Source organism: Leguminivora glycinivorella, chromosome 3, assembly GCF_023078275.1.
Source record: "Leguminivora glycinivorella isolate SPB_JAAS2020 chromosome 3, LegGlyc_1.1, whole genome shotgun sequence".
NCBI classification, from domain to species: Eukaryota; Metazoa; Arthropoda; class Insecta; order Lepidoptera; family Tortricidae; genus Leguminivora; species Leguminivora glycinivorella.
Window position 1 is genome coordinate 12,517,475 of NC_062973.1, and position 26,161 is coordinate 12,543,635.

General features: G+C 37.7%; 1 protein-coding gene across 1 annotated transcript in view; it reads left to right on the forward strand.

The window, feature by feature from the left end:
• Positions 1–7,046: 7,046 nt before the first annotated feature.
• The window catches only part of LOC125242524 (dentin sialophosphoprotein-like), a 97,439-nt gene continuing 78,324 nt past the window's right edge, over positions 7,047–26,161 (forward strand). Inside the window, exon 1 of the mRNA XM_048151273.1 lies at positions 7,047–7,208. The gene's annotated coding sequence lies outside the window, so the exon portion shown is untranslated. The remainder of the gene's footprint in view (positions 7,209–26,161) is intronic.

The following is a 26,161-nucleotide window of genomic DNA, read 5'->3' on the forward strand; positions in this document are numbered from 1 at the left end:
CTTTAAATTGAAAAAAACAGGTTTATAAGATTTACATTTGTATGACAGTTGGCAATTTAGACATTTTAAATTGAATGAATGAATGAATGAAAAAGGCAGTTGTTTTGGTATATAAAAGGGTCATCACACGAACCTTAAATGAAAATTGTTTAATTCGCTACTCGACAAAAGATGGCGCTGTCAAAGCCGTCATGAATTTACCTTTAGATATTTTTATTTTGTGTAAAATTTACAGGTATAAATAATAAAAAAATATCGAATTCCTTTTCTCTATCGACTAGATGAAATATTTATATAGGTTTGGTATTAGGTAATTTTGTCTAGTAATCCCATATATGTCTTTACAACTATTCAAAATAAATTCGTAGTGCGTCGACCTTTCATTTAAATAATAAGAACACGAGAAACGGGATAAACCTGTCTGATACTAATTAGTACGTATCTCGATTTCACCATAAGGTGCCTCGAGACAATTTCTGAGAAATACGTAAGACTCAGACCTACTGCAAAACCCAGGACCAGCGAGTTATTACCTGGGCTATTTATACAACAAAATAAAACAGCGCCTAAAAATACTATAGTTCTTAAAAGTTATAAACCGAGCTTTGCTTGTACGACAAAAGTATGCGTAGTCCGTTAATGTTGCCATGTATTAAAAGTTATAACATACTGAAACCACATAGGCACGCCACAGACAGTCAGATCTGTCAGTTTGAACTGACAGGTTGCATACAAATATTTTTTGATTAGAATTTGGATTTGTATGCAACCTGTCAGTTCAAACCGACGACCGGTCCGGCTCAGTCGGTAGTGACCCTGCCTGCTGAGCCGCGGTCCCAGGTTCGAATCCCGGTAAGGGCATTTATTTGTGTGATGAGCACAGATATTTGTTCCTGAGTCATGGATGTTTTCTATGTATATAAGTATGTATTTATCTATTTAAGTATGTATATCGTCGCTTAGCACCCATAGTACAAGCTTTGCTTAGTTTGGGGCTAAGTTGATCTGTGTAAGGTGTCCCCCAATATTTTTTATTTACTTTATTATTTAAACTGACACTGGTGTCAGTATGCATACATTTTTTTTTAAGATAATGAATTTTTCAGACTGTCTGTTGCCGGCCATACAGTCTGGCAAAAAAAATAGATAATAATAGGGGCGTTAACGTCTATGTAAACCGTTTTTCATGTGGCAACTATTTTGACACTTTTCGATGAGAATATGTATTGCTAAGATAAAAAAAAAATAGTTCCATTTGTGTATAGGTGACATAACTACAAACAAAAAATATAAAGGAAATGACATTTTATCAAGGAACGTGCAAGGAACCCTACGATAGAAAATTATGCTTCACCGCTTTACTTCAAATGTGTTTGACATCACAGAAATATATTACAACAATTTGTCTGTTGTAATGTAATAATTTGATCTCGCTATTGTACCTAGTAGTAGTTATGTACCTAGGTTAAGATTGCTGCACCCTTGCAGGGTCCATATAATGTACCTGATTAAAACTATGTAATATGTATGCAATAAATGCTTATGAGCTTTCACACGTATTCTGAAGGTCAGGTGTGTGTGGAAATAATTAGGTACGTACAATGCAAGCTTGTACCAAATCAAAGGCATAAATGAATCTCCGTAAGTCATACCAAGGACGATTATAAAGGACCAGCAGAGTCCATACTAAATACCGTACCCCGTTGGCAGCCGTAAATCTATGTCACTAGATGTCACTAAGAGTGTCATTTGAATAAAAATGTCGTTTTTTTTTTAAATACGCACGCGGTAGTTCAACGGCATTACAAGTGATACAGTGAAAAGTATATAGATGACGCTAGGGGCCCGTGTCATGTTTCAGTCCCTGTTTACAACGCAAGCCATCGTTCTTATTTTGAATTATGATAATCATGCAAAAGAGTACCATACTGTCAAATTTTCTATCTCTTTTATTTTGAGCGTGACGTCAATGATTAGTAATATTACTTTCAATATATTTAAAATTTATATTTTAATGAGGCCATTTCGAACGGTGTTTATGATAGATATCATGTTGACAATCAATCTCCTGACCGTCTCGCTTATACAAATCCTATCCTATATTTGAACGAGTGCGACCGAAACAGTTGAGTATTATTGAAGATTTTTGAATGTCTAAAATCTTATTGGTAGTTGACGAAAACCCGCTTTTTCCATAAAGTGTTGGCGCGACGTCAAGTGGGTGATAGGCGTACGAGCAAGTACGCGTTGGATGGTCGAGTACTATGCGCAGCGGTTTTTACGCGTACTTACGGTGACACACAATCGAAAAAGGTCGTCGAGCCATAAGTACGCATACCTGCTCGTATCGTACGTTTATCACCCACTTCAGGCTGCGTTTCGATCGGTGTTTAGCGACAATGATTATCAGCTCGGCTTCATGGCTTTACGAACCTTAGCTCGGACCATCGAATATGAAACTTATAAACTTCTTTATACACAAGGGTATAAATAAGTTTATAACCAGGTGCTCCATGACACCATTGCACCAATCTGTCGCCAGCACCGCTACACTTCAATTGCGTTTTGTTGAACGTATTTGAGCTCAACATATAGGTTTATTATCACTAAGTATATTATATTAATGAACAACGAAACGGATGTGACATTTTCCTAGTCCACCAACGTCATCTAGTCATTTTATTTGGCAATAATTAGACAACATGCGAACAAACTTAGCCAGCGAAGCGATCACAACTACGTCGAGGCCGACCAAAAAATATAATTTGTAAAAATTGTGTTTTGAGCCAATATTTTGATATTAAAATAAAGTTTTTTGATAGTTATTCATAGTATAATATAAAAACAAGTAAAAATATGTGTGAAAATATGTTTTTTTCCACTCCCGGGTTACGAAACAACGCCATCTAGTTTTAAAGCAAAAACTAAGCTTTTTTCAGGGGTACGCTTTTTTGTATGGGCTATATCAGTCTAGTATTAAATGGTCCTTGGTCATACCAAGTTGATAGCAGTTCTAATTGCCCCCCATGGGCCCCATGTTTAACTAGATTAGATTTTTAAAATTAAATGGCCTCAGTCCCATTGGTGGGACTATTTTGCCAGTGTCAAGGTGGTATAAGCTAATTGTTTTAAGATTTTGGTACGGTAAGTACGACAGTGTTCGGTAGCTGGCACTTGTAAATTGATAGCTAGATTTTACAAGGGCACGTGGACTATCGGCCGTTGACGACAAAAAAGGGGGCAAAACGCGTTTCGAGATTAATTCTTCATCAGCTTCTCACTATAACATTAGTTTACTGCATAATAAGCTATCGATATTACACTTTAAACAACATTAATGAGCAAAAGAAGGAGAAATTATTCACGACACAATACCGCTAAGATGGCGCCCGTACCGGAAGTCTCATGTTTAACTAAACATCGTAAATATCATACAAATGTCATTCGCCTACCCTTATCCAAGTCATTTATCGTTTTAAAATGACACTTGCATCCATTGAGGTATATGTATATTATGTATGTCGGCGGCCGAACAATAATCCGCCAGATCGCGAGATTCCTATGCATATCGTGAAACGGCGCCAAATCATGATTTGGCTTAGTAACATTTGCCATATCGTTCAAAACTCACCGTTTAATGATTTGCTCAGTGACGTTTTTTAAGCAGATCATGAAATTCCTAGGCATATCATGAAACGCCGCCATTTCGTGATTTCACCAAGTAAAACCCGCCAGTGGCATTTAGGCACATTATGTGATTCCTAGGCATATCATGATACGCCGCCATATCGTTCTATACTTAAGTGGGGCTCCAAAATTGAAGTAAAAATGAAAAAAAAAACATAATAAGTACAATATTTAATTAAATCCTGATCTTGATTTAAATACTTACAAAATTAAATGAAACGAGACTTGTATTGACACCTATCTGGAACAAATATTTTTGAAAAGGTTAATTACCTTTTCAATAATTTTGTTAAAACTATCGTGAGACATATTAAATCCATACTAATGGAATGAGAAAGTGTGTGTTTGTTTGTTTGTCCGTCTTTTACGACAAAACGGAGCGACGGATTGAGGTGATTTTTTAAGTGGAGATAGTTTAAGGGATGGAAAGTGACGTAGGCTACCCCGCTTCCCTAAAATATATATATTGGCCACAGCATCTATTGTAGATGTTTGTTGCGGCGCTTGTAGGTTTACGGGGGCTTGCATCTTTGTTGATGGCTATAGAGTCCTATAGCAGCGCGGCATTTCTTGCCACAACGACCACACACAAAACGTGAGTCTGCAGGGGGTGGTAGCGCTCGACGAATGCTTTTCTGTTTTAGATTTTCTAGCCAGTTACTATCATGTTGCGATATACCGACACTAATGTCATGACGCCATTCAGGTCTCATATCGGCACGTTTCTCCCAACCGTCAATCTGGATACCAAAACTGTTCATGTCTCGCTTACAGGAATCCTTAAAACGTAGGGCAGGACGTCCGACAGGTCTCTTTGCACCCGCTATTTGACCTAACAACACTTTTCGCGGTAGCCTCTCAGGGTTCAAACGATATACGTGACCGAGCCAGCGAAGTCTTCTTTGTTTTAACATGGCAAACAAGCTGCAGCTATGCGTCCTCGACAGCACTACCTCATTGCTAACTTTATCTTTCCATGTAACATCGAGTATAGTCCTCAGGCAGCGCATGTGGAAAGCGTTAAGCTTCCGTTCTTGTTTCGCATATGTAGTCCACGTTTCTGATGCGTACAATAATACACTTAGGACGCAAGTCTGGTACACAAGGACTTTGGTGTACGTAGTAAGCATACGGTTTCTCCATACGCGCGCAAAAAGCTTTCCGAAGACAGTTGATGCTCTGCCTATCCGAGTATCTATCTCCTTGTCGTTAGATAATGACTGGGTGGTAGTAGAGCCAAGGTAGCAGAAATGATCCACTACATCGAGTGCAACCCCGTCGAGCATGATTTTTGGAGACCTATTTACGCCTTGTACCATAATTACTGTCTTCCGAGTATTCACGCTCATCGAGAACAAATAACAGGCATAACCAAATCGCGTCACCAGCTCCTGAAGTTCCATTTCAGAGTTCGCAACTAGTGCAGCATCATCAGCATACAAGAGTTCTCTAGCAATAACGTCAAGGCGTTTATTTCTTGACTTGAGAAGACTAATATTGTACAGTTTACCGTCCTTTCTGGTATGAAGATGCACTCCAACGTCACAATCACCGAAAGCAGTCAGAAGCAGATTCCCTAAAATGGGGGTGGAATTTTGTATGAAGCTTGCCGAATATTTGGATTTAACGCGAGCGAAGCCGCGGGAAAAAGCTAGTTATTGAATAAAACCATCTCAGTTAACTAAAGTGAACTGTAATGAGATAATAAAGCCAACACTGAAAAGTCAACAATTATAGTTTAGTCTGTGGTGTCTTAATTGACAGATTAAAGTCGAGAAATAGAAAAAAAGCTTCTTTTGCAGTTCTATTTTGAATAACCACACTATTTTCGGTGCTAAAATCATTTTGTTGTGCCGACATTTTTCACTCGGTAAACAACACGGCCGCCATCCGCTACAGTTGCATACGCTGCATACGCAGCGCCACCAATGGCCAAGAAAGAAACTAATCTATGCTGCTGTATGCTGTATGCACATATGGCCAACGGTTCCACCAACCCCCTTGGCCAAGCGTGTAGAGGGCTACTTGGCTGTAAGTTGGCAGTTGGCGCTTGCGCTTGCCGGCCAACCGATTGGTTTCGGTTTTTTGTCCACACATCAAAGGATCTTGGCGCCAATGGCCAACTGCGTTTACACGTTGGTGCTTCATTCAGTTGGTCGTCAGCCGTCAGAGAGGACAGTAGTGAAATATTTACGAAAATAATAAGTTTATCTATGCCAATAATAGTGTAGATTTTAGGAAATAAAATAACCTTGCATATTTTTAATGTATTTCCTAAAAAAGATAAATGTTCTTATAGAATATTTGAAATAATTTAATTTTACTACGGGGTTATTATTTTTTAATCAAATTTTTCTGACAACTACGATGACCTAGAATTTCCTAGACTTTTCCATTCCACGTCCATATTTCATGAAGAGCCAATGCCAAGTGATTGGTGCGCCAATGTGTAAACAGCGGCTCTTATCTTGGCCACACAGGGTTGTTTCACAAAGGGTTGGTGGAACCGTTGGCCATATGTGTCATCATCATTGGCCTCAAAGTCTATAACAGACTATACAAGCAGTGTCAAGTGGGGCGACAGCGTTTTTCATGGCTGTGTAAGCCAATACGGGAGCGGCAAACACGACCACAACTCGGACAGGTGAAGTGTGCACTTGGCGAACACGTATCGCGCTGATGACGCTTGGCGCGCTTACTAGCGAGTGTCGCAAACCAAGCATTGTCGTGGATTTTACGTCCGTCGAACACCAGTTTGCGCCATTTGTCCCTGTCCTCGGCAAGCTCTTCCCATGTGTGGGTCGGGATGTTGAAGGCGTGCATGTCACGTTTAGTGCAATCTTTATATCGTAACATTGGCCGACCAACGCTTCTTTTGGCATCAGCTATGGCACCAAGCATGACACGCCGTGGCAAACGAGTAGGTTGCATTCGATGCACATGCCCCAGCCAGCGCAAGCGTCTCTGCTTATGTGTACAGCGGCCATTATACGAAGTGCCCGCTATAGAGCTAGGAATATCGACGAATGCGTTGCTTTAATCGATCTGCCGTTTGTTTGTCAGGCACATCGTGATATGCCTGGGCAACTTTTAGGCATTTCGTGATTTGACGCCGTTTCACGATATACCTAGGAATCTCGTGATCTGGCGGATTTTACGATCGGCCGCCGATATGAAATAACACAGTAATTCAATGCTTGCATCGACAGCATTGCCTTAATTCCCATAATGCGCGAAATGTTAATCTGCTGGCAACACTTCACACGCGTACGCGCAGCGATGGAAGCCTTCACGCACACACGCACACAGAGAAGTAAACACGTGCACTATAGCATAGCATAGACAGTCGATTAGTGGACGGGTCTGAGGCAGGTATCGCGCGGCGCCTTGTCTTACCGGTCAGACGACAACGATCGAACGAAACGCCTCCATAACGAACAATAATACTATTGTATACGTAAATAAAGTGTAGTTATGATACATTAAGAACTTACAGTGTCGTATGTGTTCCAATTAAACAGGTACGTCTATTTTGTAGTAAATATTTCGAGTGCATAGCGGTATCACAAAACCAGATTTCTGGTTTGGATGCAGTCGCCAAAAGTATACGGTTTGGTTATTAGTTTTAACCGCGTATGATTATTTTATTTCTTTATGAGGTAAGAAAACCTGGAGCTTCTTGTCGGTGTGAAATGGTCAGTCAGTAGCGTTTTAGCTACGACTTTACGACCTACGATTTTCATGCAGGTCATGATTTTAGAGGTGTACTTTCGTTGACTCTATATCCTTTCTAGTCTTAAGAATAGTTGCAGGCACAAAATAAATAATAATATAGTATTAACTCACGTGGCTCAAGTTTGCGTTTTTGATGAACTGACACCTATGTAATTAGTTAATTACATAGGTACCTTGTCAGCTATAAATTTGGTCATTTATTGAACCATTACATCAAGTTAAAATAAATCTGAAATCACATTTCGAACTCATTACTTTAACGGATGTGCATTTTATGCATGTATTAATAGCGCGTCATCAAATCCAGTTGAACCATGTCCTAGTAGGCAGACGTATTTAATATTTACGAGACTCGTAAATACAGTTATTTAGTAGACAGTCGACTTATACATAGCTATAACCTTTGGCAAGTAGCTACGTGGGACTCGAGGAAGTATATATATATTTATATACAGTACCTATGTTTGTTTATTGTGTAAAGAAATTGCTGCACGTTGCAGTGCAGGTCAAAGTGCAACGAAATTAGGCTTCGGTACTTCGACTGCTGATGTAAATATTATATTCATACCTATAATTACCAAAGAATTTATTTAAAATAGAGCCTATCGGACCTACCTACTGTACTACGTACCTACTGCTCTCTTTCTGGCATAGTTCCCAATCCCATGCCCACTATTGGAATCAATACTGCATTTTGTCGGGCCCTTCCTATACCTATAGATATAGGTAATGTTATAAATCTCCTTAGCAACCATTTGAAAGAGCACCTGAAGGGTTTTCAACAGGGTTGCTAACTAGTCTAATTACCTATACCATTAACACGTTGTTAACAACACCCGCGACTTTTCGATGTTTTGTAGAGCTGTATGGTATTACCTAAATTCTCCTAAATTACTGAGACTAAAAGTCGTATATCTAAGTACCTAGGCGTTAATCTTTGTTAATCTCGAGAATTCTTTCAAGTTCGATGCGACTCTTCGTTCGGCAACCATCCAAAAAGTTAAGTCAATAAGCATGGTATTTGTACAAACCTTGATAAGACAAGCCTTTGTTCAGGTAAATACGAAATCAGGTACCTACCTTTTAGGGCTGGTTGCCTTATCATTTTAACGGATGCATGACAAAGTCCTTTAAAATAGCCTAAAAAAATCTATTGTATTTTTGAAACAGGTGCCTAAGAGATTCCTTTAAGATCACGATAATTTGCTTAATAACTAGGTTTGCCATCACGGTTGCCATATTTTGTCAACACTGGTGATGCTCAAATAGGGTGTCATTTTTCCGTTTTATCAGGACGTATTTATGGTAACCCTTCTTTGAATGACTGCGTGTTATCGGAAAGTTTAAAATATCTGTGACGCATAGAATATATAACCTATTTATTATGCTTTTGAACACCTACACGAAGTTCATGGACATCAAATGAAAAAGATCACATTTATTTTTGTTATAGTTTTATCGACGGAAGCTTGGTTACATAAGTATACATGCAATGTATTTTAGATTAAGACCAGCAAAATATGTCACTGTACAGGAATATCTTACCAATGTCACCTTGTTGTACCATATTTTTTGCAAATAAAGAATTTATTTGTTTAGTATTATTAGGTTTTAGCTTTGCTAGTTCTGCTACATCTTCACATCTTCTTGATACATCTCTTCTTTCTTCTTGAGCGTCGCGACCACATGAGGTCGTGAGCTCGTGTCCTGACCTGAGCAATTTTCCTGCAATCTTTGTCAGATGTCTGTCCACCAGTCCACTATGTGTCCACTAGTCCACTAGGGTATGTAGTAGAGTTGTGCCTGCTCTTTTACTGAAAAGATCGCTCCCAACTAGTACGATCTCCGAAGTGTACTAGTTCGTTCTTTTAGGACATTTAGTACAGTAGTACACCAAGAGAGCGAGAGACAAATTGTGCATATGACGTACAGTAATGCTCGCTCGTAGTACTAGCCGAGAGCTGATCGGCCGTTTTCGAGCGCTCTCGGTCCGAGTCAGTCGGTTATATTTCGGTTGCGGTCGGATCACACGGATCGCTTTGCTGTCATTGTCACTTCTCGGCTCTTCGCTTCTTTCGCTCCCATTATGTTGCGCGTGTGTGAGTGTACTAAATGTACTAGAGAGCAGAATCATTTGGGAGTAGAGATGGGCGGCGGGAAAATACCCGGGGTAGATATCGGGTATTTACCGGGTATTTACCCAATCTACCCGATATTTACCTTTTCTACCCTAATGGGTGGGTATAAATAAATATTGTAATAAAATGGGTCATAAATTGAATTTAATCGTGAAAAAATGTTTTCTTGGTATTGTATAATATATTTATATTTTATTAATATAGTTCTATAAACATATATCGAAGTATTCGTATTGAATAAGGAATTTGTTAAATATCATTGACATGCTTGTGTGTTTGTTACCAACGGCTGAACCGATGGGGATGAAATTTTGTGTGCTTTTTATAGTTCCTCTCAAGTAACAATTTCTGGTCCTATAGTGGTCGAGGACACCAAATTAAATCACACTAAATGGTCCTATAAATAGTCTATATTGGTACTGTAGAGCCGATTTGGCGCAATTATGCAGCCATTTAGTGATATAATAGGCCTATAGCAGTATCATCCGTGACGTTTAAGGTCTATAATGGTGATGTAATGATGACTATTGTGCTAATTTGTTGACAAAGAGGACACAGTAACGCTATTATAGTATCAATTTATGCTATAGTAGCATTTGAGATTCCGTTATACAGGTTATTTTGTTCTATAATAGCAGTTGCCGTCCCTTTCAATGCGAAATTTCTAAAATAATTTAATGTGTGTAATATTTAACAAAAACTGTTCTAAACGAGGAACTTAATGAAAAGTGGCGTGTGAACTTGTGAAGTTTAGTGTCAATTAACATAATTTGGATTTCGTATACTTCCATCATTACCGCAAAAAGGTATGCGATGGAAATTTTACCGTTAAAAGAATATTAGTTTAATGGAGTATTTTAAATGCGCCCTCGATTTATACATGTTTTGAATAAAATAAATAAATATAATTTAATACAATAAAATTATTGGCACCATAGTTTCTACTATGGATCCAAGAAGTAAAACATACGCTTTTATAGTTCGACTATATCACTTATCATACGCATTCACTGCCATAAGCCCGCCATCGTGGATTCAATTAGGGTTGCATGAGAATTTAACTATGATCCAGTTTAAATTATAAGTTCTTTATATAGAAAATAATACTTGTTTTCAATGTTTTACTATAGAAAGATCTTTTAAACAGTATTAATAAATGAAATAAAACTATGGAAACGGATTAAATCGCGTATAATGAATTTAAAATACATCCCGACGTTTCGAACTCTTTACAGCGTTCGTGGTCAACGGGTGACTGAAACGGTCACCCGTCAAACGGTCACTGGAACGGGTGACGGGTGGTGTATTTTAAATTCATTATACGCGATTTAATCCGTTTCCATAGTTTTATTTCATGAGTAACTATCGCGGTAACCGAAGACAATATTAAGTATTAATAAATGTTGTTTTCTTTTTAGTATGATAAATCTAAACTACAATTGGTCGCTATGTGTATTTTTAAAGTTAATTTCTAGAAAAACACTGTACGGAACCAGATACCGCATCTTTGGCCTGATTTCATAATTACGATGTATAAACACCATAAAACAGCCTTTTAAGGTCAAAATTATCATTTAAAAGTAATCGTTTTCTACTCTTATATATCTGATTTGGTTTATAAAACATATAGTAAACTCAGCTATAACACTATTGTGTTTTAAAAGAGATACCGAAACCATTATTCAACAGGTCTGTGATATAAAAGAGTATTTGTGGCGTATACGGCGATGAGATATAAAAGGCATTGGAAAACGACTATAACCTTTTCAAAGCTAATGAAATAAAACTATGGAAACGGATGAAATCGCGTATAATGAATTTAAAATACATCCCATTTTAAATTCATAATACGCGATTTAATCCGTTTCCATAGTTTTATTTCATGAGTAACTATCGCGGTAACCTTTTCAAAGCTATATAAACGTATCCTGAAAACTTCATTATACAGCAAAATAGCTCTATAATGGTATTCATATCACTACTACAGTGTTAAATACTATAGCAGTGTTTTCCAAAGCCACTATATCCCAAAATAGTGGTATAGTTAGCTTTTAAATCTGTTAAAACACAACTACTAAAAATACTATAAGCGGCTTGTTGGGAACCTTAATAGCGCAAATTGATAGCATAACAGTGATTCCTAACACTATTATACAATAATATTGTTCTTTAGTAGGTTATTTGATCCTGTTATAGACCAGGCCTATAGCGGCTCTATAAAATGGTGATATAAACGTTTACATCACTTCCTAATAACACCTTTTAGCTGTATAATACAACAACTATAGCGGCTCGTCGGGAACCTTAGTAGCGCAAATTGATTGCATAACAGTGATTTCAAACACCATTATACAATAATATTGTTCTATAATAGTCATATTTGATCCTGTTACAGACCTGGCCTATAGAGGCTCTATAAAATGGTGATATAAACGTTTACATCACTTCCTAATAACACATTTTAGCTGTATAACTCAACAACTATAGCGGCTTGTCGGGAACCTTAATAGCGCAAATTGATTGCATAGCAGTGATTCCTAACACTATTATACAATCATATAGACCTATAGTAATATTAGATCCTGTTTATAGACCAGGCCTATAGCGGCTCTATAAAATGGTGATATAAACGTTTACATCACTTCCTAATAACATCTTTTAGCGGTATAAGCTTATAGAGCTAAAAGGTGTTACTGGAGGCTTTTATACGACAGGCGGTCACGCCGAAATCCTTTATACGACATCTATAGTAGCTTTTAGCGTCGAAAACAAAAATTATAACACTAAAATGTTACTTGGCGTACGTTTGTTTGGTAAAGCCTACTATCTAGCCGAAGTCCAGAATCTAGCCGAAGTCACATAGAAGGCATTATTACAGTCCGAATTCAAAGCAAGTGTTAATTAAAATCACACATGGACGTGGCGCTTGTTTAGCTAAGTACAAACTAAAGTATAAGTATCCCATAAATAAAAATAAAAAAAAGTAACTGACCCGTCAAGTGACTTATTGCACCCTTTCAATACGGATGCACCTACCTGGCGTTTTGCAAAGCTGTGACCTTATTGGCTAATGAATTTGCATTTGTCTGTCCACCGTGTTTAAGTTACGTAAGTTATTTGAATACTTAGTGGGCCTAAAACATCTGGGGAATACAACTTTTTAATTGAATGTGGTAAATTACACATGATATATTGGCATATTTGGAATTTCTGTTTACATTTTAATATTAAAAATGAAAATGAAATATTTATTTTTCAAGTAGGCATATCGTGAGGGCCATCTTCGCTCTGTGTTGTGCTAGTGTTCTAGGTTCTGAAGCCAGGGCCACTTAGTTGGGCGCCAGTTGTAACAGGCGGTAAAGGGGTGATGTTGTTCCCTTTACCGAGCGCAGACTAATTGGGTTGAGGGTCCCAATAAGTCGACACTCTTATAAGATGGTGAGGGTTCAGGCCTGGCTTAACAGAACAACAACAACGATTCCAATTGGATTTATTTAGACAACACAAGAGTTACACGCAGGTTTACACAAATAGTCTTACACAATGTAGTCTAGTAACACTAAGTAACACGAATGCCGTGAGTGGTATATCTAGCACTGTACACTGTTGCTTTCACTGAACTTCACTTTGACTATGGACGCGACGGTAGCGGGTGTACCGAAAAGAGGTGACGTGACGAGACGTACTCCGAACCGGGCTCACGCCTTGCTAGTAGAAGACTCTCCGTGTGTGATCGGAATTGCGACCTTACGCCAAACGCAGGGGTTTACGCAATGTGTGATCGGAACGGGCTTTCTCCGTACTTAGCAAGGAGCTATCTTAGGCCTAGATGTAAGGTCCTAGTTAGGAGCAGACTGGGATGTCAACTGATTTGGGATGTGCCCCGGCGGGCTTTTATACCACCCGACGGCGTGGGTGAAAGCGACGCTTCCTTCCTTCCTGCAGCGTGGCGTCACCCCGCGTGGAGGGGGTGTAACGGGAGTAACGGGACGCTGGACCCGCGCATCTGCAGTGGCCGGCCATCGCAATGTAGAAAAAATGGTGCGGTACCGTTGGAATCGGAAGGGCCGGCGGAACCTTCTACCTGCTTTACGCGTGGGAAACTTGGTCGTGCTACAAAGCTTATTTTTGTTTCTAGTGTTATAATTATGGATATCAGAATTCTTAGTGAAACAGTCTAAATTCTTAACAACATAAATTATACTATCATAAATGTATTGGGAAGCTACAGTTAAGATATTAATTAATTAGTTAGTCAAATATATATATATATACTAGCTTTTACCCGCGGCTTCGCCCGCGTAATAAAAGTATTCATTAAGATTTTCATTTGGATCCTTAGGTTTCTCTGTAGGTATATTTATCTGCGATTATTTCGATTGCACATAATACTTTTGCTTGCAATGATTGTAGAAATATTACACATCGACCACAGCGTAGGTAATTCTATATACGCTGGGGAAACCTTTATAAACATCCCACATAGCCTGTATTTCGACACTATGATCGGTGGGTAAAAAGTACTTTTTTCTATTATCCCTTAAATTTTTTTACATTTTGCTTATACTTATCACAAACGTAATCTTCAAGCAAGCAAACAACGATCGTCTTAGAGCACATTGATTGTAAGAGACCGCCGACCGATTATCCGTATCCCTCTAACGATACCCATATTATCCGTATCCGTATCCGTATCGCTATCGCTATCGCTACCCCCATTCCCTATCCCTATCCCTATCACAATCCCAATCCCTATCCCTATCCCTATCCGTTATCAAGATGTTCAATGATTTCTTATCAAGTGCTAAAATATAAAGTTTCATGGTTTTATCTTTTAAAATTAAGAAATCCCATACAAACTTTCAACCTCTTTTTCAACCCCTTCATCCCTTTTTTTCGAAATAAAAAGTAGCCTATGTTCTGTCTCAGGGTCTAAAGATTGTCTGTTCCAAATTTCATCAAAATCGGTTGCGTGGTTTAAGCGGGAAAGCGTAACAGACAGACAGACAGAGTTACTTTCGCATTTATAATATTAGTATGGATGGATATATATTCATTTTAGTAGAAAAATATATTTCAGTCATGTAAATTAAGAATAATCTTTAATTTCATAGATTATTTTTTATACCCGCTCATTTGGGTAGATACGGGTAAATACCGGGTAGATTGGGTAGATATGGGTATTTTCCCGGTATTTACCCGTCAGCGCCCATCTCTATTTGGGAGTAGTTCGGTCTAGTACAGTGCAGGTAATCGTGTCTTTTATACTACATATTAGTACATGTCCTACACAGGCCTAGTACGTAGCCGAATGGCACAAACGCTCACGAAACGAGACGCTCGTAGATATCTATCTCTATCGCTCTTGCGTATTGGCGCTACAGAGCCACTCTTTTCGCGGCGCGGCGTTTCGTTTTCGTATCGCGTCGCAGAAATGCCATTCGGCTACGGCACCAAGGGGTTTTCAAGTAACCAAAATAGCCAGCTAAAGTAGATAGCGCTCTATGGTCATTGCCATTTCATTTTGGGGTTATATTCATTATTCTAAATGATAGTACAGTTTTAGTACAAGAAACAATCACCGCGAACATGTTAATTGTATGTTTCTATGCTCTACTGAATCGGTATTTTAATAATTCGGTCGAGCAAATCTGTCCGTTCGTTATAAAATATTGGTGGGAGCTCGAAACGTGATCTTGCTACTTGTCATTAATAACTGTCCAAGAAAATGTTTCTAAGTAATTACGTTCGAATTTCGAATACCTACTTATGAAGCTTTCACTTGTTTACTGGTTAAAGTGGAAATTAAAAATTTACATAAATACTTACTTTACCTAGTTATTCTGAAATAAGCGTTTTTCAGGCCTTTGTGTGCAACCCTCGCCTTATTCTCTACATATTCTACGAGTATAACGTGAAGAAAAGTCATGGTAGAAGCTCTCTTATTTATATTTTATTGCACATAAAAAATAAGTACAAATGGTGAACTTAATGCCTTAAGGGTTAAGGCATTCTCTACCAGTCAACCACTGGGTCAAAAAGAAACATTTGATACGTGCAGAAATCGATTATCTGATATCAGTAGAAATTAAAACTATAACCATTCAATTATAATTAATTCTCTTTTCTTTATTTCGTGTGAGAATTAGTTTTATTTTTCGTATTGCAATAAATGGAAAACACTATGTTTTTACTTTGAAGTAACGATCGATGAAAACTACAAAAAAGCGTTAGTTTTGTAATCTATGCCAATAGGTACTAAACTAAATTCAGTTAAATTCGGTTAAATATGGGTAGAGATGTGTTTAAATGTGAATTTTATCATTACAGTAACCGACAAAAATGGATTGTTTCCTAATGGGTTAACCTGGTTTTACCATTGCTATAAATTTCATCGACCCACAATAGTCAACAGTTTTATATATTTATCTTCACAGTATTTGTAATATTTTTAAACATTGTCCTTTTTATGAAAATAACTACCATAATTTTAATTAAATAAGTACCTACTTCAAGTAAAGACAAACACTTGTTGACTGTTTACTTTATATATTACTTTTATTTCCGTCTACATTGTATTCCCAGCCGCACATAACGAATACTTTTCCACTAATCATTTGAATACAGAATCGCTTTGTTTTCATCGCTTATTGATATCTCATACAGTTAGGTATCGGATGACGTGTCAGCTGTCAATGTCAACCGCAAGAAATTAGTCACACTCCGTGAGACGACTCTTGAGGTTAAACTCGAAAACGAGTATTACCTTGTTTTACAGATGATGTTGAATAAAATAGGAATTGATATTGGGCCATTTTTTTCAAAGTTGTCTAAAGACCTCGTGATTCTGAGTATAAATCGCGTAAAATATACCCATGTTACAAAAAAAGTGGGGTGGACAACTTTAAAAAAAATGGCCCATCTCTCAGTCAATGAAGTATTTTTTTGAGCTTGATTTTACAATCCATACTTTATTTTCATATTATAAATGGAAAAGTGACAACAGAGTCAACAGACTTAGTTTGTTTGACGTTTGACGTGACGTGATTTTTTAAGTGGAGATAGTTGAAGGGATGGTGAGTGACATAGGCTACTTTTTGTCTATTTTGAACCCCCCACTTCCTTTAAATAGGGGGTGGAAGTTTATATGGAGCATTCCGCAATTTTCGAATTTAACGCGAGCGATAAAATGAAATATGCTCAAACGTCTAAAGTGAATTTAAATCAATGTGCTCACCTTGCGTTTGCAAAAATGTGTATAAATAAATACCGTGACAAATACCTTGGGTACAGCTTATTAGCGACAGTGCGGTACCTTTTACTCGGGATAGTCACCTTTAGAGGCGGTAAGTCACAAAGTGGCCATTAAAACGTAACGAATCGTGCTTCGTGCGTTAAGATTCAGTTTAACGAAGACATTTCGAAAGCGATAATCCTGCTGATTATCTTAGCTTTGCACAAGTAATGTTTGTGAATGTATTGAAAGTGAGAAAGCAAGTTTAGTGGCGCTAGTGAATGCCAGACAATATTATAGTCGATTAAGTTTACTTATATCACAATTCAGGTACTTATGCACTTCTGGAGTTTGTTTGCAGGAACTTACTTGAATAGACTAGAAAGAGGTAAGGAAAGCCAGAAACTAAAACATATCCGTCTCAAAAGCGCTGCCTACGTAGGTACCTAATAGATAGAATCAGTGCGGAAAAAGAAGTCTCGTAGAATTCATTCAATCTCCTTTCCGCACATACCTAGTATACCTACCTAATTGTTATAAATTCGTTCCAGGTACTTGTAGGAGATATTTTTTTAAAGAACCAATGTTTTCATAATTAAAATAAATATTGGAACAAATCTCAACACTCCTCTTTTTGGACAGTTTGCCCTAAGGTCGTTTGAGTATGAAGCATCTCAAGCATCCTTAGGAACCTGTCTAGTCTATTTCTCTATAGTAGTTTAAATGCGAAAACTTTCATGACTCAACATGTCGATCTGCCGGATCGGACGATCGGCTACCGACAGGTACAACTAATCAGGCACATTCCGTTAATTTATTTGGCTGCACAGAGCAACTAACTGCTCATTGTCTACAACACATATGAACTCGATCCCACTGCTCATATTAATTTTGTAGCGCATGCGTCGTCGCGCCTACGGCTGCTATTACTTCCTCACGCCGTGGCTTGCGTGGGCGACGGTCATACGAAATCAAACCTTATCGATATGGAAGTATGAGACGCGACGGAGACGGTCGCCCACGCAAGACACGGCGTCATACGTTGCCGACGCCGGAGCAAGGGTCATACCATACCATAGCATAGACAATAATTATAAAGCTTTTTTATGATATTAAGATAAGAGACAAACGAAGAGATAAGACTGGTGAAAATAAATGACCGTTGTTCATGGACATTGAACACTCGCAATATCTGAGGAGTTAACAGTGCGTTGTGTCGGTACCTACTTAAGTACCGGAGTCTTAGGTTATACGGGTATAGAAATGTCGCCTAGAGTAGTAGATTCCGTAGTTTAGCTGTGAATATCCTTGATACAAAAAATAGCTTGCAAACCCACTCTCTTAAACTCCGCAATTTTTGAACTAGCTCAATACTCTATCTAGAAAGAATCCACGAAATTCCGAATAAATAGCATTCATGGTCACGTCACGAAGTTTTAACGATTCAATAATCATGTTCGCAATGTTGACTCAACTTTTGTACCTAGTTTAGGTAGGTCAGGATGCTGAAATGGTGGGTGAATAACTAATTATCGTCACAAATTGACAGTGAGTTAATTTTTGTTAACAACTTACGCTAATTGGGGGGTCCCAAATTCTGAAAATGCTCTAATACGCTTGGAATAGTACTTTTACTCTTGTCTCTACCTAAGAATCTCAAAATTCTCAAAGACTCAGATATCACGCTACACATTGTGTTAAATATGTCGCAAACGAGTGCAATCGCGTATCATGTCCTTTAAATAACCTTTCAAAATACTCAGGTTAAACACCTCTTAACACGGCATGAGAACTTTAATTTTAAATGTGCTGTTTCATTTCTTTTTGTGGTGTAATGATGCTTACAATACGTATTGGATTACAAAATTTGTCGTAATTCTCTTCTTAAGATTGCGTAATATTGACGTTCTTTAATTGATTTGATGTGTCATCTTATCTCTACAAAACTGTGTCGGAAAGCTCTACCTATATAGTTTAATATGCAGATGCTGATATTTTACTATATTTAGGTTTTTTTGCCTAATAGAATCCCAGTGCTTAAACGGAAAATGCATCGCCTCGTTTTCTTCACTCGACCCTTTTATCTGTTTCTCCCACTTCGTGTAAAATACTCACAACCCAGCCCGAGAAAAATATATGTAGGTAATATGTACACACATAAATAATCATCTGTGGGTCCCAGTCAGTACATAATAGTTATAGTACTTTGTGGTTAGTTCAATTTGTTATTTCAACAATGATTATTGCTACTATACCAAGTTTAAAACTTCAAACAATTGAATGATTTATCATTGTTCAATATCGACTGTCGTCTCAAAGTGTCACTACTGTTTTAAAATAACCTTTATGTCATAAGGTTAACGGTATATTTTACGTTATCCCAGTTATCTTAATAAGAGATTTAGATAGTAAACATAATTAATTTACTACTAATCTGTCGTGGGAATTCGTTACATGACATGATCGGCAGACAGTCTCTTGTTTCTTACGTCTTCAGCCTTTTTGTTCAATTGCGTGCCAAGCGAGCTGGAGAAATCAACATGGGAGTGTTGAACTAAAATCCGGGCGAATTCGCAGTTAGCTATAGCTAAAGAGTAGGGATAGGGATCTCTACGAAAAACTAGGGCATCGTGAACTCCTCCAAAATGTCCTGCCACGTGTAATACCCCGCTACCCCTTAATTAATTACCTTCTTTATTAACCTAACACTACCTAACTTAAGTCCAAATTGTTAGCCCTAATTAAAACAATACACTATTAAAAAATTGGCCATTAAAACAAATACTGTGATCGTCTAGTAAGTGGTAGGACCCCGTAGTTGTGGGTAGTAATCCAGATTCTTTTTACCTTTAGGAACTTGCTATTAGGGTTAAATTTAATTTGATAAAACTAAGGCAGTAATATATTCACTTGAGGTATAATAAGCAAAGTGAACGACATTTGTGAAAGAATTTAGTGCGTTGAGATAAGAGTGTGAGAGATAGGTAAAATTGTGTAAGGAATATAAATACAGGAAATATATTAAAAATATATACAAGACATTATTTAAAATGGGGTTAATTGCTTCCGACCCACGAGTCCCTTATACATAGGAATAATAGGTGTATAATATAATATAGCCTATTATAAAGACCTCGCTCGAGCATATGGACAAACCAGGTTGCTGGTTCAATTTATGTTTTATCAAACATTGAACAAATGGGTTCCTTAGAACAAAAGTAAACTGATGTAAAATGTCTTTGCACTACTTAAAAATGTACTACCATAGTAGTAGATATCAAATAACTAGTCAAGGACCCTTTAATCCCGATATAATTTTATATGTTTTGGGATGTTTCTGCAACCAAGTCCTCTACCGTCAGGATGAAAGCTGCTCTGCCTACTCCTGGTCTATCAAGGAAACAGAATATCTATTTTGATACCCATTATTGGGCCTATTCATTGACCTTCTTTTGATACTAAGACAAATACTTCATTGAACTAGCCTTTCGAACGACAAATCCCTAGACTCACACGCCATCCCATATATATATTTTGGTTCGGCCTTAGCCATCGAAAGTTGTCCAAGATCCCAAAGTATAAATTCTATATGCGTGCAATTTCCCACGTTCCGAGTATAGTGGTACATTGCTTGACATCGTGTTTCACTAGTCAATGCTAGAATTGTTTGATTTCCCAGACAACATTATCGTTAACCATATTATGATAATGGAATGATGATTCCAAAGTCTGCCAATCTCGAGGCCAGTGTCAATGATTCAACTTTTGTGAACAATCTTATTTTTATATCAATGATTCTCCTTGATAGTGACAGGATCCTAACATCCATAGATGTCCTATGCCTCCCTAGTATTTAGTATTAGTATTAATTCCCACAAGTTATCCTTTAACTCTAATAAAGTTTACATGTTATGAACAATAAATAAAGTTATTAATCCTACTTTCATTGAAATAGCAAAATTATCTTACTTAAGGATAAGATAATAGTGGGAAAATCCTTCTAATCACCCAAAGAGATTCTAGCTAATAGAATGTGTATGTACATAAAGTAAATATGTGTAATTTTAAGAGGGCATTCAACGAAAACGTCGTAATAATGTAAAATTGATAGTTTTAGTCGGCAAAATGCTACACTTTCCGTCATCTAAAAGACTTATTAAGTTCAGGATTCCATTAGGACATCTTCTTAACTTACATGTTGTGAGACTGGATTTTTAAAAACTAACTCACTTAATTAATTATGATTTTTTTTCTGGTGCATGTTTAGGAAAACCCGCGAAAAGTGCTGACTTAGTCCGTCTAATTTGTAAAATTTGGATAGTTTTGAATGCTTCAAGTGGTAAATTTGTATTATGTATATCCTGTACTACAATCTTCTGAGACTACTTTTTTGTTATAAGGCTTTAGAATAGAGTAAATGAGGATATGATGAATCCAATTTGTTTCAGAAATCACCTCAGAATAAGTGTCAATTTCTTCGAAAACTTACGTGTTTTTGAAGTAGTTTTAATATAAAAATAATCTGCAACGCTTACTCAAACAGATTTTATGCAAAAGTTTTCTATTAATTGCAATTTAATATTTTTGACGATTTTTTAAAAATGCCTCCTTATTACCGGTTACGCGCGCTTGCGATGTCAGTACCGCGGCAGAGCTTGTAGAGGCAGGACGTATGTTAGTCCGCTCCGCACGCGGCTCGACGATCGCGAAGTTATTTTGTCATTGTGTGCGGCACCCGCCGTGTCCAAAACCGCACTTGTGTGCGTGTTTGGCTGTACTGTTGCATGTATACTGCGACCGAAAACTTTGATCCTTGGGTTGACGACTTTGGTAACTAACTAATTAACTTGACTAATATTTTTAGTAAGTATTATTTATTATTGAATATCATTTTAGGTTACTGACTCGTCTCAACAAAATCTTTGACAATAGATGGTACTCAGGATCTGATGATGAAGTCAGATGGTAGTCATGAGTTCTCATCAACCAGGTCTTGAAACCATTTCGTGTTTGGGCTCGTTTGATTCACCTCAACAAGATCTTTGACAAGAGGTGATGGTACCCAGGATCTGATGATGAAGCCGGAAGGTAGTCATGAGTTCTCATCAACCAGGTCTTGAAACCATTTCGTGTTTGGGCTCGTTTGGTTCGTCTCAACAAGATCTTTGACAAGAGATGGTACCCAGGATCTGATGATGAAGCTGGAAGGTAGTCAAGAGAATTCATCAACCAGGTCTTGAAACCACTCCGTGTTTGGGCTCGTTTGGTTCGTCTCAACAAGATCTTTGACAAGAGGTGATGGTACCCAGGATCTGATGATGAAGCCGGAAGGTAGTCATGAGTTCTCATCAACCAGGTCTTGAAACCATTTCGTGTTTGGGCTCGTTTGGTTCGTCTCAACAAGATCTTTGACAAGAGATGGTACCCAGGATCTGATGGTGAAGCCGGAAGGTAGTCAAGAGTATTCAACAACCAGGTCTTGAAACTCTTCTGTGGTTGGGCTCGTTTGATTCGTCTCAACAAGATCTTTGACAAGAGATGGTACCCAGGATCTGATGATGAAGCTGGAAGGTAGTCAAGAGTATTCCACGACCAGGTCTTGAAACCACTTCGTGTTTGGGTTCGTTTGATTCGTCTCAACAAGATCTTTGACAAGAGATGGTAATCACTCTTTTATACTCTGGCGCATCCACTGTCTCAGTGTGTCAACAGTCAACTAAAGCAGGTAGGCGTAGCGTAGAGTTGTATTTCCTTACAAAAAACTAATACCTATATGTGGACCTTCCTGTGCTCCATGCAATTAAAACAACATAATATTTAAAAACCGGCCGAGAGCGTGTCGGGTCACGCTCAGTGCCTACACTGAGCGTGGCCCGACACGCTCTCGGCCGGTTTTTAAAGCCGCGTTGGTAAATAGCCGCTCGGCTCTTCCGTAGTTTTCCATATTTTTCAAAAACTACAGAACCTATCAAGTTCAAAATCATACGTTAGGGTTGAACTCACTCCCTACTTTACGTGTAGGGGGGGTACCCTAATAAAACATTTTTTTCACTTTTTATTTTTGCACTTTGTCGGCGTGACTGATATACATATTGGTACCAAATTTCAGCTCTCTAGTTCTAACGGTCACTGAAATTATCCGCGGACGGACGGACGGACGGAGGGACAGACAGACAGACATGGCGAAACTATAAGGGTTCCTAGTTGACTACGAAACCCTAAAAACACATTTTAAATATTTAAAAAAAACTACTTAAAATTAAAGAAAACCGATCTTAGTTCCATTATATATATGTACCTAGAAAACATCATCATCTTCCTTGCGTTATCCCGGCATTTGCCACGGCTCATGGGAGCCTGCGGTCCACTTTGACAACTAATCCCAAGATTTGGCGTAGGCACTAGTTTTTACGAAAGCGACTGCCATCTGACCTTTCAACCCAAAGGGTAAACTAGACCTTATTGGAATAAGTCCGGTTTCCTCACGATGTTTTCCTTCACCGAAAAGAACCTAGAAAACATATCATATACAAAATGAAATAAAACTAAGAAAACGGATTATATTCATTATACGCGATATAATCTGATTCCATAAATTTATTTCATGAGTAACTATCGCGGTGACAGAAGACAATATTATATACACAATTTATTATATTATAAAAGTTTTTTAATTTATTTCTTCCAAGGCTACACACGTTTTAATAAAAAAAACTGTGAAAAGTTTAATAATTAAACTAAAAGGTCAAGTATTTATGCACGAAAATCATGTATGCAAATATGTAATATATATGGTGGTGTTTTTACGCAAGTATCAATAATGGTTAGTCCGCAACGCTACTGACGGCGTGGCGGTACCGACCATGAATGCTATCCCTTTCGCTCTAGCCGCACGTAAGGTTGGTTCGAAGAGGATCGCACGCTATGTCTGTACCGCAGGCTACAATCGTTATGCTTCTGGTTATAGTGTGCGTCTGCACACAGGCGCACGCCAGCGCCGCCGGCGTCGAAATGCGAGCAAGCAGATTTTTTGAAAGCGCTCTTAAAGAATGTTTGATTTTGTAAATTACGCTAACTTTAATATTTTTATCCCGATTTACTGCTTTCCTCGATAATAACGCTTTTGGCAACAGTTTTAGAAATGTTGATCTTTGTAAATTATGTACGTTTGAATTCCGGGAATAATTATTATTTTTCATACTATTAGACGTTTACTTCTAATATAAGTTAGCGGTTAGTTAAGTTAGTTAGCTTTTATTGGGGAATTGGGCGGGAGGTTGTGTGAGCGTGGTCACGACCCTCGCTCCGGGTCGTTCCTGTTGCAAAGGTTGAATAGATAGACGTCACTGAAACCAATTTCGATCAATTCCTAATACGGACAATGTTATTGCTAACAAGTTAACACCTATTTATCTTCAAAATCAAACTAATATTTACAAAACAAAGAAAGCATTCGTGGACAAGAAGTAAGCAGAATGCCTCACCTCACGCACTCAGTTCTTATCAAATATTCGATTAATTGGATGATTTAAAAAAAACAGAAAAACGTTCAAGTATTATTTTTTAATATGAAAACGTTACCCCAACTTACTTCATTACTGCTAATAGCTAACGTGAAGTTATCTGTAAAACCGTACTTAATAAGGGAGATTTATACCTAGATTTCCTGGTCCCTTGTTTTTTTGAAATTGAAATTTAGCGCCTCACTCCGAATTTAGCTGTTATCAGTTCCATGGCAATTTACGAGTAGTACGCCAGAATTCCCTCCACTTCACTAAGAAATATAAGGCATTTTCCTTTTAAGGGGGCGTCCATTAATCGCGTCATACTGCATAGGGGGGGGAGGGGGTCATGAAAAAATCACCAAATATCACCATGGGGGGTGGGGGGGTTAGGAACATATCACGTGTATTTTTTTTGTTACACTGACGTAAAGAAAAAACATATTTCTGAGCTATTTTTATATCAACTTTTACAGTCAGAACTTGCGTTGTGCAGTGCAAAGAGAACAGAATAGAATAGAATATAATTTATTTGTGAACACAGTCAAGATTCATTACACATTACTGACATTACACGGGAGGGACTCGGAGTGGATTTAGTTAGTAAGTAGGTTAGGTTATTCCTAGTATTATTTGTAATTTTTAATTTATTTAGTTGGTGGAATTATGTGTATATAAGTTATAAATAATTTTTAAGAAAAAAAAAACCGCCTTCCTTTGGGATTCTGGTGATAAATACTTTCAAATGTTGGATTATGTTATCAATTCGTCTGTATATTTTTTAATGTTTGTTATTCGATATCTCCGTCATTTCTGAACCAATTTTGAAATCTGGATGATTCTGAAGTACTTACAGATGAGAATGATTATCAGAACGGAACTCTAACCAGGGGCGGCTCACTCTTCATCAGCAGTTCCACTGCACCAAATGTCACTGTTCCGTACGTAAATGCATGCTGTTCCTTTAAAAACACAAAAATCACCATATGTATGCCTTTCAGATTTGAGGAGTTCCCTCGATTTCTCCAGGATCCCATCATCAGAACTGGGTTCTGAGAAAAATGGGACCAATCTGTATGCATATACATTCAATCAAAAAAAAAATTTTCAAAATCGGTCTAGTAACGACGGAGATATCGAGGAACAAACATTAAAAAAAATAAAAAAATAAAAATAAAAAAAACATACAGACGACTTGATAACCCCTTCCTTTGAGATTTGGAAGGCGGTTAAAAAATATAAAATTCATTATAAGGATGAGGTTCAGACTTGAGGAGTTCTGTTCTTCTTAATCATCATCACCAGTTCCACTGCACCAAATGTCACTGTTCTCTAGTAAATGCATGCTGTTCTTATAAAAATACCAAAGTCACTATAAGTGCGCCGTTCAGATTTGAAGAGTTCCGTTCTGATCTTCATCAGCAGTTCCACTGCACCAAATGTCACTGTTCTGGACGAAAGTGCATGCTGTTCTTATAAAAATACCAAAGTCACTATAAGTGTGCCGTTCAGATTTGAAGAGTTCCGTTCTGGCCATCATCAGCAGTTCCACTGCACCAAATGTCACTGTTCCGTACCTAAATGCATGCTGTTCCTTTAAAAACACAAAAATCACCATATGTATGCCTTTCAGATTCGAGGAGTTCCCTCGATTTCTCCAGGATCCCATCATCAGAACTGGGTTCTGAGAAAAATGGGACCAATCTGTATGCATATACATTCAATCAAAAAAAAAATTTTCAAAATCGGTCCAGTAACGACGGAGATATCGAGGAACAAACATAAAAAAAAAAAAAAAAAAAAAAAACATACAGACGACTTGATAACCCCTTCCTTTGAGATTTGGAAGGCGGTTAAAAATGGTT